The sequence below is a fragment of the Rattus rattus genome, chromosome 1 (genome assembly GCF_011064425.1).
Source record: "Rattus rattus isolate New Zealand chromosome 1, Rrattus_CSIRO_v1, whole genome shotgun sequence".
NCBI classification, from domain to species: Eukaryota; Metazoa; Chordata; class Mammalia; order Rodentia; family Muridae; genus Rattus; species Rattus rattus.
The window spans coordinates 270,416,238-270,430,425 of record NC_046154.1 but is presented as its reverse complement, the minus strand read 5'-3'; positions in this window follow the sequence as shown (position 1 = coordinate 270,430,425).

Here is a 14,188-nt window from a genome sequence, read left to right as displayed (position 1 = left end):
GATTACAGTTCGTAGCTTTTAGGTAGTTTGGAGTATCCGGTCCCCAACTGGCTTCAAAGGAAGCCAGACGATTCCATTTTTTTCATATGGTAATTTAAATCCTAAAGAAGGGCTTCCCTTCCTAGTGTTGCCAGGGAAACCGGAAGGAGGGGTCCATTCTCTACGGCCTCCGAGCCTGATTAATGCGTACCTTCCTTGCTAGCTAGCTACCTGGCATTTTCGTCAGTTTTTGGAGACAGGTTCTGTGTATCTCAGACTGGCCTCAAGCTTCGGGTGTAGCTAAGGACGAGCTTCTATCACGTGGCACCTCCTGCTTCCACCTCTGAAGTGCTGAGATTATAGGCACCTGCCCCCTTGTCTGATTTATTTGGTGCTGGGGAAATCCAACCCAGGGCTTGCTGCCTGAAGCCTGTTGTTTTGTTTTTTTAACTGACTTGCCTGTACTTGCCCAGTTCTTAGGCCTAGTCTCGGTAAACTGCCAATTTGAAACCTGTCATGGAGTCAGCCTAGCCTTCTCAGTCAGTAATGCGGAAGGAGCGAGAACCTGCCTAGATCAAGCTCAGGAGGAACAGGGATGAACCTGAGGCGAGGTTACAGTCACCCTCACTACAGAGCTTGCTGCCAAGGGAGAAGACAGTAGGGAAGAGGGTCAGGAGAGGACAGCTGGTTGGTCGTTTGATTGTACTGGTCTCACTTTACAAGGCGGGGAAACAGCAGACTGTCCCTGTAGAAGCAATGACCAAGTGGAATTGTAGCACAGGATGCAGGGCGTGAACAACAGTTCCTAAAGAAATGAACAATGGGCCAGGAGGCAGCTCAGTCCTTTTTTGGGTCTGCCCTGGGGCGTTTGTTTATTTTATTCAGTACAGCTTGTAGTAAATGAGGAACTGGGAAAAGCGGGTGGGTTGTATTGTATACAAGTGATCTTCCAGTGTCCAGGACCTTAGCTGGCTGGTCCAGGGGTTCCATTGCGCTTCTTCATGTGTAGGTGTCAGATTCGGTCCGAAGAAGATTTTGATCAGAATAGCTGAGTGCTTCGGCGGCTCTCCACGGTGGGCTACCTGAGGTCTGCGCCCTGGTGCCCAGAGGCTCTGCATCAGAGTGCAAACACAGGGTTCACCGGTCTGGTGACTTTGATGTAAAGAATAAGGAGACAAGAGGAAGCGTTTCTTGGGGGCAACCCTGGGCATCTGAGTCCCCCTCTTCGTCTCCGACAGCGTCCTGTGTAGTGGCATGGAGGCCCACACTACTGTTTGCCCAGCTGCCTCACCAGCTCCCTTAAGTTTCAAGGGCTACATGTTACAGCTGTCTCTCACTGACCTTCGCTGGCTTGTTTCTCCAGGCCCATCTCCTAAAAGGGCACAGGGAGTTTGAGCCCAAATGGGAGACTCCATGTGGGGGACATTTCCTTATTGCTTCCATCAAATAAAGTCAGAGAAGCCCGGGGTGGGTCAGGTCTCAAATCTCAGCTGCTCCAAAGACAGCAGCAAGAGGATCAGAGGCCAGAAGCCTGCCTGAGCTACAGAGTGAGTTCCGGGCCTGTCTCAGGATAAACCGTCAGGAGAGGGCTGCGAATAAAGCTTGGTGACCGAGAGCCTGGGCAGCGCGCACATGATCGTAGGCTCAGTCTCAGTATTCCGAAGAAGCAACAAAATGGCAGCAGAAGGCCTCTTGTCGTAGGGCCTAATCTACAGTTTTGGGAACTGCCGAGCTCCAGGCAAGGGTCTAATGAGCTCAAGGAGCTTAGCAGACTCGGTTTCATCTGGTTACGCTCAACAACCATTCATCTCCGAGTGAGTTTCTTAAACTCCTGTGTTGCCAATGAGATATGGAGTGCAGCAACGGTTTGAGGGAGCCCTTCAGGAGATTAGGTCTGTATTTCAAGCATTAATGCCATTTCTAGTAGGGGAGTTATGCCCTCTTTCCCCCTCTCTCTCCCCTCCCCTCCCCCTCCTCCTCCCCCTTCCCCTCTCTGTCTATACACACACCCCTCCTGTGTGCTGTGAAAGTCTGGGAACCTTGTTTTGTTTTGAAGGCAGTTTGTTATTCCTTATGGCTTTGTGCTTTCCTTTATTACTGTAGGCACTCAAATCGAGGCTCCTAATTATAGAGGTAAACCCATATTTAGATAGCGTATTAAAAATTAATATTTAATTTTGAAGTTGACTTCTGTCAGCAATGATAGGCCTGTGTTTTATTTACCTCCCCATGGCTGATCAAAAGCTTGCGCACCTCAGGGTCTGGAGAAGTCTGAGCTCTTGTGCACTGCGGGATCTGGAGAAGTCTGAGCTATTCGTATCATATTGGTTTTGTCTGCTCGTATTTGTGTCCAGATGCTACTGCCACCTCAAGCGTAAAGAAGAAACAAGCGAGGTTTTCTCCGAGGCATAGTGGTACTTCTTTGGAACTTGCTTCCTGAAGGGGGTTGAACGCCGCAGCGAGAACGCAGCCTGCACATGCGCAGTCAAACAGCTATGCTTTTGAAGCACCTCCCTCCGAAGGGAGAGGAGTCCGTGAGCTATTTTGAAACAATAGTCCTTGCCGCAGTGACTGGTGTGGGTCTGAGACTGAGAAGCCAGTTGTTGGGCAGATGTTCCTGTGGATGCTACAGAACGCGTTGGTAGAATCTGCAGAGCCTAGCAGTCTAGGAGAACTGTTACCGGATACTCAAATATAAGAACTCAGCCCTTCCTTCTTAACTTACTGGCATTTTTTACTTTAACAAATATAATTGACCTAAGTGACTCCATTTTGATCCTGGCGACTTTTATATTTCTTTCTCATTCCGCTCTGTACATCCACTTGAGGCAGTGGTTATGAACTCTGAACTCTGATACAGCAATTTGGAAGACAGGAAAAGTCTGTCTGTTTTCTGCCTTGGGAAGAAATTCCCACTTTTTCTTAGAAATCATCGGAGCACCCAGAGCAGCTGGCATAAGGCGACTGTTTTGAAGTGACCTTTTTTGAGTATTTAGAGTTACTCCTTTGTAATTAGTACAAACAATTATTGACACAAATTCTGATACTTTCCTATCTACGAAGCTAAAAAGGAGGAATATATTAGCTACTTTGAGACAACCATCTTTGGTCCTGTGGTGTACAACTCCATTCAGAGAAATATTTATTAATGAACTCTTTCCGGAAAGTTTCCTCAGGAACCAGTGGGCTCATAAATGGATGTCCCGGGCAAGGCCTGGTTTCTCAAATCCTTGGGTTTCCACATACGTTTACAAACTTGCCTTGCCGGTACTCAGTCCGAGTTCTTGTTTAATTAATACGGATATCTACACAGAGTTAACTTAAGACTCGGAACTCAGTAAAGAGCCCAGAGTAATTGCCAGTATTGGTTTGCCATCCCCATCTTACTGCATGCCCTCAAGGCCTGCGGAGCGCCATAACGGTTGAGATCTAAGATGGCTGCCTCAGAGTAGTAGCTTTGAGCCTGTACCACGGTCCTGATATCTGCCACACCCTGGACTCAAGAACTAACCGTCAATATATGAATTCATTATTATCCTCTGAACACCTGCTTGTGGGTTTATGCTTCAAAAGGGGGGGCTGCTCGCTCGTGCCCTTTAAAGGTCGTGGAGACTCACCGTGACCCTAACAGGTTAGAAGCATTTTCCTGCGGTGAATAAAGTTGCTTTCGGTTTAATTCTGACTTCGGTGGTCCTATCCTCATTATTTGCACCCGTAACCCCAACACTCAGATTTCTTTTAAAGGGAAACACTGCGCCACTGACTAATGGAAACAATCTATACCATGGCTTTTCTCCTTGTCCCATGAACACCCGCGGCAGTTTTTACCACGGTCCAGACGTGGTCACTGCTGTTGGTTTGTGAGTTCAGCGCATCTCATTTAGGACCTACCGAGCATGCGCTACTGCAATGTGGAAACAAAGTATCCAGTGGAGCAATGGACAGGAAGGGCTTCTCAGAAAACCACACTGGGGCTTGGGAGTGGAGCAATGGACAGGAAGGGCTTCTTGGCAAACCACACTGGGGCTTGGGAGGCAGGGTGCATGCCAGGAAATCTTTCTTGTTCTACTACAGGGCAACTTGGGTGACACATCTTGGGGAACACTTAAACTGGCTGGTTTTGTGTGTGAACTTGACACAAGCTGGAGTTAACACAGAGAAAGGAGCCTCCGTTGAGGAAATGCCACCATGAGACGCAGATATAAGGCATTTTCTCAATTAGTGATCAAGGGAGAGGGCCCAGCCCATTGTGGGTGGTGCTGTCTCTGGGCTGGTGGTCCTGGGTTTTATAAGAGAGCAAGTTGAGCAAGCCAGGGAAAGCAAGCCAGTAAGCAGCACCCTCCATGGCCTCTGCATCAGCTCTTGCTTCCTGACCCACTTGAGTTTCAGTCCTGACTTCCTTTGGTGATGAACAGCAATGTGGAAGTGTAAGCTGAATAAACCCTTTCCTCCCCAGCTTGCTTCTTGGTCAGGATGTTTGTGCAGGAATAGAATCCCTGACTAAGACAACATTTTACCTTTTGTTTTGTTGTTTCTAGGAAATACAGAGCTAATATAAGATTTAATGAGACCCACGGTATATCCTTATAGCAATATTTGTATATTTATGCTAGCGTCTCTTTATCACTCAGAGCTGGACTTGATTTCCCCCTTACAACGATTTTGACTTGTCTCAATTCTGTGCTTCTTCCTTAGCACACTGAGATATGTGTGTGTGCATTCATGTCGCAGACTGCCTGAAAGCCTTTGGGACAAGGCGAATGATATTCACAAATAAAATTCCTCTCAGGACATTCCCTCCCTCAAATATGGTAAAGGCCAGGAAGAAACTGTCTCAAGACGTTCTGTGCCCCAAATGTCATTAAGGTTTTTGTTTTATTATGTCGAATCTGCTAAAGACACTTCATGGTTTGTCAGCCGTTGCATGGCAACCAGCTAGGAAGCAGGACCACCTGAAGAAAGGCAGGCTTAAAGAGCCATGTTGAGTTTAGGTCTCAAAAGATCACACACTGTTCTCTCTCTGTCCCTCCTTCTCTCCCTCCATCCGTCCCTCCTCCCCTCCCTCCCTTCCTCTTCTCCCTGTTTGTTTCCTTTCATTTCTTCTTCCCTACCTCCCATTCTCATCCTCCTCCCTCTCTGAAAACCCCTGGTCCACCCTTCCATGCCACCGGCTTACCATTCTCTCTACTACCATGAAAACAATCTTGCAGTAGTTTGCGGGAAAATGAGATAAGCCGGGTAAAGCAGAGTTGTCCTAGCTGAGGCTACCTAAGTTCTGTAACCAGAGATGCATCAGGTAACCACAGATGGATACTTAAACCAAGCTGAGATCAGCTGAGCCCATTAACTGAGCGGCTGTTTCTTTAATCCATTCAACTTTGAGTTGTTTTGTTACATGGCAATAGCTAACTGATACAGACTCAGAAACATAGTTGCATCATGACTGTTAGTGGCAGGCCTGTCATATTTGTACAATCCCATCCTACTGGTCCATCTTTGTTCTGCTGGACAGCTGACCCCTGTCTTTGAAAAAGTAACCCCTGGGACATTCGGACTTCTGACACGGTCAACAATGGCCATATGGGGTGATGGGTGAACATTTTTTAAAGAAGATTGTTACAATTACTACTTATAGGAGTGCTTTGCCTATGTGTATCTATGTGGACCACATCCTGCAGAAGTCAGGATAGGATGTAGGATCCCTTAGAACTGGAGTTACCGATGCTTGTGAGCCATCACGTGGGTGCTAGGAACCGAATAGAGGCCGTCTGGAGGAGCACCCTGTGCTCCTAACCACTGAGCCATCCCTCAGGTGAGCCATTGGTTTAGCCCAAAGAAGAAGGTCACATGCAAATTTTGGAGACTGGATCTCTGTTTTTGAAGATGATCAAACAATCCCTAATTGTTCCATACCTAGGTGGCATCGCCAGTCGCCTGCCTTTTCATGGACCGTTTTCATAAACCCAAATGAAGCGAACTCTATTTAACCGTCCATCTTAACACGCACATTCCTACCTATGCAGCACTGCACCTTCCTTCTAGAGTCAGGAGAAGCAGGAGCCGCAGACTTCCTGGATACTCGTGTGTCCCTGTCCCTTCCCTTGGCCTGATGTTTCACTGCTGACTATGACACAAAGGTGTCGGCCCCACCACCTTCTGCTGGGCTCAGCAGCTAAGGATGTGATGTGTTTATAAAAAGTAAAGAGAGGGGGGATATGTCCTGTGGAGGTGCAGTCAGGTATGGGGGTAAGGGCGTGCTCGGTGGGCCCATCCTGAGGCATCGCATCCCCCTGAGGGACCAACCACAGGACGGTATAGTATAGAATTAGGGGAGGGAGGGAGGGAGGGAGAGAGAGAGACTTGAGCCAAGGCCTGGCCTTGAGCACGTGGAGAGAGGGGGAGAAAAAGGAATGGGGGAAGAGTGGGAGCAAGAAGGGGGGAGCAAGAGAGAGCAGAGGGGCCAAGCAGCCCCTTTTATAGTGAGTCAGCATACCTGGCTGTTGCCGGGTAACTGTGGGGCGGAGCTTAGACAGAATGCTAACACCATGCTCATCCTCAGGCTTTGTAAGATCTAACAGCATAGTAAGAAAGGTCATCCACCAATGGGACAAATACCATGTTTCCTCCCCGTGAATGAAGTTTGGTGTAAAAGCAGGCAAAAATAGTGCAGAAATAGATTGCGGGCTTATAAACATATTTATTAAATGCATCATGCTGGAGCAGCAGCAGGTGTGAGGAAGACAAAGGCTGATGCTGGCAGCGGGTGGCTAAGTAAATTAACTGTCTTGTTGCTGGTAATGAGGGGCTGCGCTTGCTGGGAGTGGCTGCAGGCTTGTATATTTCTCCCGTTTGGTTTTTAATGGACCGTGATTGACTCTCGGTATTGTTTGGATACATTTTCTCTGTGGTTTTGATAGAACTGGTAAGTTTTCCCTAAAAGAAAACGCTGGTAAACTTGAATATTTTTTTCTGACTCCATGATTTCCTAATGTATCAATGGTATGGATATAATTTATGATTACCCCCAATCCTCTACTCTCTTTAAATCTCGCAAAAATTACCACCAAATAGAATTATGTTCGACTTAGAATAAACGGAAAGAAGATCCCTAGAAGACAATAATGGCTGTTCGTTTAGCGTTTCTGGGACATATTGTTAGGGCAGAACCGGGGAATCTCGCCATAAAGTCGCTGATTTGATTAGGAAGACTGATCATTACGCACTGTAGCGATACCCACAGGCCCGGCATCCTCTCCACCTCGTCTTTAGGAAGACATTTTCTGGCTCGGTTGAGAATAAGAAGTCATTAGAAGCTCCAGTAAACAATTCTGTGTGGGGTGTCCGCTTGAGCAATCAGCTGTCCTTTGAAAACTGCCTTTCCTGTCGCAGGCTCCCAATTGCGCAGTCAGGAGGTTGTGTAAAATCAATTAAGCAAGGGATCACAGGATAATCAGCTCTGAGAACTGCTGGCCCAGCTGTGATTATTTGCCAACGGCGGCAGCTTCCTCCTTTATTCCTCTGTCACTCCTGCCCACGCGTTAGCCTTCACCTCCTGGCAGGGTACGTCCCTCCCCATCCCCTCAATTTCTTTCCCTCACCCCCTGGCTGCTTCAACCCCTGTTGTTGTCTCTCTCCAGCCTTCCCCTAGCTTTGGCTCTCAAGAGCCTGAAGGAGGACACCCTACTGTGGCAGGAGGCTAATGCCTCCAGCCCTCCCTCACCGTCAGGTAGAAAGCAGAGAAGGGGCGGGACTACAAAGTGTTGCTGTTGCTATGGCAACCCACAGGGCTCTTTAGAAAATCCGTTGAAGAGGAAAGGATCCTCTCTGGTCTTTTGATGTTTTCTTCCCAATCCTCGGCTTCCTCAGCTCTTGTTAGAGGATCGTCACTCTAATTCTCCACCCGACCCCTAAGGAAATGGCTTACACTGAGGCCTGAACAGAAATGCCTCCTTCTTCCAGACGAAGCTTCTGTTAATAAGACATGCACCTTCAACAATATTTTTCTTATACATGCACGTATACATATGTGTGAGATATAAGCGAGTTTGTGTTCCGTGAGAGTGTAAATGTGTGTGTGTTGGTACATGTGTACACACATGGCTAGAGGTCTAATTCTGACGTCTTTCTCAACTACTTTTCACCTTAGTTTCTGAGACAGAGTCTCACTCACTGAACCAGAGTTTACTGATTGGCTAGTTGACTATCCAATGAGCTCCAAGCATTAGTCTGTCTCTGCCCAGTCCCTTCTCCCAGAACTGGAATTACAAGGGCAAGACCCCACATGTGGCGGGGATATGAACTTAGGTCCTAAAGTTTACATGGTGGGTACTTTTGAGCCATCCCTCCAAAAGCAGGCATGGATTCTTAAACAAGAAAAAGCTGTACTATGATATTCGATATTACAATTTTCTACACCATTTGGCTAGGTGAGGTCATGGTTTTTGTCATTTTGGGTTTTTTTTGTTGTTGTTGTTGTTGTTTGTTTCTTTTTGAGTTACAATATTAATATATTCATCAAGTGCTCACTGAGTTCTTACCAAAGTGCTGAGCCCGGGGTTGAACGCCACAGTCTGGTGGTGATTTAGATACACAGGAAAATACCGCAGCTGGGGAGTTGAGACTTGATAAAAGGCCATGTGGTGCTTCTGGATGCAAGGGTCTGGGGGTACGGGGTAGGGGATAGGGTTAGGAAAAGGGTCTTATGTGAACATACAGTGCTCTTTGAAGGGCTCCTGAGGCCACCTGGCCTAGAAGCATGTCTTGACATTCTTATAGTTAATATTCAAAATAGTGGGTCTCATTATGATATTTTGCTCATATCTGATTGCCCTGATTGCCCTCCCTCATTCTCCTTCTTCTGGTAGGCCTGAAGAGCTCCCCAACAATTCTTCTAGGCCTGCTTCCTCAGTTGTAAACAGATTATCTCATAATGTATAAGACTGAAAAAAAAAAAACCAAAAAAAAAAAAAAAAATCGGTCCCCAGCTCCGAAAAAAAAAAAAAAAAAAGAACCAAAGACTGATGCCCATCCCACTCAAGTTCATGTGTTGAAGCCCAAGTCTTAACACCTCAGCCCGGTGGTGTTAAGAACGAAAGAACATTTAGAGACGGGATTTTTAAAATGTGCACGAGTATTTGGTTGCGTGTGTACTATCTGGCACACTCAGGAGTCAGACGAGGTCACTGAATCTCTCAGAACCAGAGTTACAGGCAGTGGTGAGCCACCGGGTGGGTGCTGAGAACCCAGCCCTCATCCCCTGAAGGAGTGTGAATGCTCTTACCCTCTCAGCCATCTCTGCAGCCACTCGGAGATGGGATCTTCTAAAGGGGAGATTAAGTTGAGTGAAGTCATGAAGGTGTGCCAACATGACTGGTATGATGAAAAAGAATTTGGACACAGACACATATGGTGGGGAGAGAGTGTGAAGACACAGGTAAGACAGTCATGTACAAGGGGAGATGTCTGAACAGCTCTTTGCTCACGGTCCTCACCGCTGTGGACACCGCAGTCTCCAGTGCTATGAGGAAGCAAGCCTGTCGTTGAAGCCATCCAGTGTGTTTACTTAATGCAGACGGCCCACAGAGGCACTGTGAGGACTGAATGGGCTAGAGAACACGGCGAGCTTGTTACCCAGCAGCCCTCATATAGAACTCTGGTAGGAGCACACATTCCAAACTCACTTGTGTTATCAGATTCTGATTCTGATCCTCCTCTTCCTTTTTAAAATTTTTAATTTTTTTTTATTTTACTTTTTCAAGACAGAGTTTTCTTGTGTAACAGCCCTGGCTGTCCTGGAACTTGCTCTGCAGACCATGCTGCCCTCGACCTCACAGAGATTCACTTCCCTCTGCCTCTGCCTCCCAGCACTGGGGTTAAAAGCCCAGTGCATTATTAGATTCTTAAGGTCATGACAGTCAACAGGTTCCTCTGGTTCCTCGAGTGTGGGAGCCCTTCTCCCTTCTACTCGGATGCTGAAATCTTTCAGACATGCTTTGCTGATCCTGATGTTACTGAAAATTGGGCACCTAAATTTCCTCCAAAGAATTTAATAGGTCCAAGGGTTTCTCTTTAACTTTGGGCGTTGGAAACCAAGTGTGCACTACTTATCAGTAGGTGTTTCGTCTTTGTCCTTGCTGCCTGAGGCCTTCCCTGTTCACGCTCGCGCTCCCCACAGCTGGAGAAGCCTGACGTGTTAGTGGTCTTGACTCCCATGAGTATGTTCCCGGGTACAGAGTCTTACATAACTGTGCCATGCTGCGAGGACTCAAATTTGTTTCTGGAACTTTAATTATAATTTAAGAATATGCAAATTACTATCATTGTTTCCTTTTAGTTATGGGACAGCTGCTTCAAAACAATTAATGAACGAATCATGTAAATGTAATTAGTTAGGAGAAACACCATTCTCCAAACAGAAAACAGAAGGAACAGAATTCTATTTACAAGTCTCCAGATTTTGTTTGTATATTGAGTTTGCGGGAACTGGTTCCAGACAGTAAATTACCCTTTATCATTACCCTACTCTGATATCTCTCTTCTTACTCTTCTAAGAGCAAAACTTAGTTAATGCCCCACCCCCCCAGGAAAAAAGACAGAAACCGCAGAGGAAAATGACCTTTATGCCTTCCTATCTAGGAAGACACCACTGTTGGAAGGGCAAATAGAGCCGAGAGGAAGCTGGGAGAAAAAAAGGACCATCCATTGGCCCCACCTTTGATGGGACTCCTCCCATAAGGATGTGGAACCCATGCATCTGGGGTGTATTGAGCAATTGGCTGTGGAAGAAGAGTGATTTCTAAGCAAGCCTGAAGACAATGGTGTCTTCTGTTCTTAGTTTCCTGCATCACTCCTTCAAGAGATGCACAGTCTAGAAACCTTGCAGACAAGGGACCACATGAAAAGAATGAGACCCGGGGAGAGCACCACCGACCATCAAACACGTGAGCGAGGCTGTCCCCCACTGCTTGACTCCGTAAAGACCGGAAGCAGAACCAATCCGATAAATCCAGCCCAAACTGTTGATGGATGGAATCAGAAGTCAGTGTTCATGTGCCTGAGGTCGATGTTGGATGCCCTCCTCAATAACTCTCCACCTTATGCTTGAGGTAGAGTCTCTCCCCGAACCAGAATCTCACTGATTCAGCTAAACTAACTGGCCATTGAGCCACAGGGATGTTTCTGTCTCCTCCTTCCCTGCTCTGGGATCGTAAGTGCACATGCCTCTGTGTCTGGATTTAGTGTGCGTGCCGGGGATTGAACTCAGATCCTCTCACTTGAATGGCAAACACTTTACTGACCTAGTTACAGCCCCACCCCCAGGTTCTAAGTTTTATTATTTATATTAAGGTAACTGATAAAAAGAGTTTTTCAACAATCTGTTGTAAAAAAAAAAAAAAAGAACAAACCAAGGAAGGAAGTCTCTCTTCCGATAGAGGGCGTCTGTGTCAGTTCGAATATGCCTGGCCCAGGGAGTGGCACTATTAGAAGGTGTGACCCTGTTGGAGTAGGTGTGGCCTTGTTGGAATAGATGTGTCACTGTGGGTGTGGACTTTAAGACCCCCATCCTATGCGGGGGAGGATGGGGAGGGGAACACCCATATAGAAGGGGAGTGGAGGGTGTTAGGGGGATGTTGGCCCGGAAACTGGGAAAGGGAATAACAATCGAAATGTAAATAAGAAATACCCAAGTTAATAAAGATGGAGAAAGGGGTTGGGATTTAGCTCAGTGGTAGAGCGCTTGCCTAGGAAGCACAAGGCCCTGGGTTCGGTCCCCAGCTCCGAAAAAAAAGAACCAAAAAAAAAAAAAATAAATAAAGATGGAGAAAAAAAAAAAAAAAAAAAAACCAAAAAAAAAAAAAAAAAAAAAAAAAAAAAACCCATCCTAGCTGCCTGGAAGCCAGTATTCTTCTAGCAGCCTTCAGATGAAGATGTAGAATTCTCAGCTCCTCCTGCACCATGCCTGCCTGGAGGCTGCCATGTTCCTGACTTGACGATAATGGACTGAACCTCTGAACCTGTAAGCCAGCCCCAATGAAATGGTGTCCTTAATAAGAGCTGCCTTGGTCATGGTGTCTGCTCACAGCAGTAAAACCCTCACTAAGACAACATCTATGAAAACCCCACAGTGACTAGCACGTTGAATGGTGATAGACCAAGAGCTCTTTCTGGGATGTCACAAACAAGACAGAGTTCCTCATCTTGAAGACTCTAGCCAGGATAATTAGAAATTATTTTCTTTTAAAGACATTCATATGAGAGAGGAAGAAACAAGGTATTCTGTTCTCAGATAACATGAAGTTGTATAAAAAAACATCCTTAGGCACCATCCCAGTTATGACTTGAGTCGCAACTAATAAACGAGTGTCTTGGTTTGTTTTGTATTGCTACAAGAGAATGCGTGAGACTGGGTAATTTATACAATTAGAAATGTCTCCTCATGATTAGGGCCTTTTCCACCTTACCATGTGGTGGAAGGTCTCGTATAGGCAGAGGGTGGGCACAGAGAGACAAAGTCTTCTCTTCTGTGTGCAGAAATGCTGGGTCTCCTGCTACAGCTGGGCTGCACCTTCACCTTTAGTCTCTCCAGAGCTCTCATCAGGGATTCTGACCCTGTCACATGGCACCAAGCTGCTCTCTATGACTCTTCAGTTTGTGCGCTTTTACTACAACTGGAACTGTACCTTTACCAACGGCCTCTCTAGGCCTCTCACCGTGTCAAGTCTCAGCTGCACTTCCAGAGCCCTTCATACCTTCAAAACCAGCACCACCTGGGAGGCTCTTAAATGTCACCGAGTTTGGTGCCAGCATGAGGCCCTGTGACACAGCTTGTGAGTGCTGGATCTTAGGAAGCACTTCCCAGAAGATTTGGTCTTAATAACGTTGGTTTCTTTTTGGTCATAGCTGATTCTTTAGCCCCTGCTGACCAATGTCAATTGTCCCAGCAAAGTAAAGATTTCACTTAGTGAATTTGGTCTCTTATTAATCACAGCTGATTCTTCAGTCCCAACTGATCAGAACTACGTACTCTTTTTTTTTTTTTCTTTTTTCTTTTTTTCGGAGCTGAGGACCAAACCCAGGGCCTTGAGCTTGCTAGGCAAGCGCTCTACCACTGAGCTAAGTCCCCAACCCCAGAACTATGTACTCTTAAGTCAAAACATTTAATGGCCTTGATAAGAGTCTCTAAGGAACTCTCAAACATCCCTCTGGAACTTGACAAGCTGGGCCTTCATTGCTGCATTGAGCTCAACATCCTGATCCTTTTTGCTCCCACAGAACAGCCCACTGAACTCTGAGTAATCAATGGTGTTTCCAATCCAACAATCATTTTCCATAATCCCCCAAGAAGACCACATGGTCAGATCTGTCACAGCAATACTCCACATCTGTATTAGAGTTCTCTAAAGGGACAGAACTGATTGAATAGATTGAACATATGTATATTGAAAGAGGAATTATTAGAGTGGCTCACAGGCTGCAGCCGGTGCGGTCCAGTAATGACTGTCTACGGGCAGAAAGGCCAAGAGACTGATAATCATTACTGCTATGAAACTGGATGTTTCAGCATCCAAATCTGTGCTGGAGTCCTGTAAGAATCCTAGAAAGCTACTGGTCTCCAGTCCTGTTGCAGTTCTCCAACCGGAATCAGCCAGTACAAAGAAAACGCAACTCAATTAATATGAAAGCAATCTAGCGTCTAGATTGGGCAGATCCACCCTACACTGTCCTATTCCTAGCTCCCAAATCCCTCATCCCTTGCACCTTTTATTTGCCAGGTCTCCAGCTTCTCCTTCTCCCACGACAACTCTCTCCTTGCTTCTTTCCTTTCTCCTCCCCTGACTCCTCCCCCTCCTGACTCCTCCCCTCTCCTGACTCCTCCCCTCTCGCTCCCGACTCCTCCCTCTGCCCAAATCTCGAGCTCTTGCCTTTATTTTACAAATTCAGAGAGAACTCCAAGGCAAACCACAACACAGTCCACCTTAGAATCCCAAGGTTCTAACACCAGTCAAAGCACGCCTCACAACAGGATGGATAGGCTTGCCACTGAGAGTTTCAGTGGGGGCCATTCTGTCTGCTGGTTAAATACATAATCCTGTCAAAATATGTCAGCTCGGGTCACTCCTCCGCTCAGTATCTAGGTTCCTGGGGAGGAAGAAAAGAGGCAGGCACATAAACCAGGAGGCAGTGTACCAGTCAGCTTAGCAACATCTGG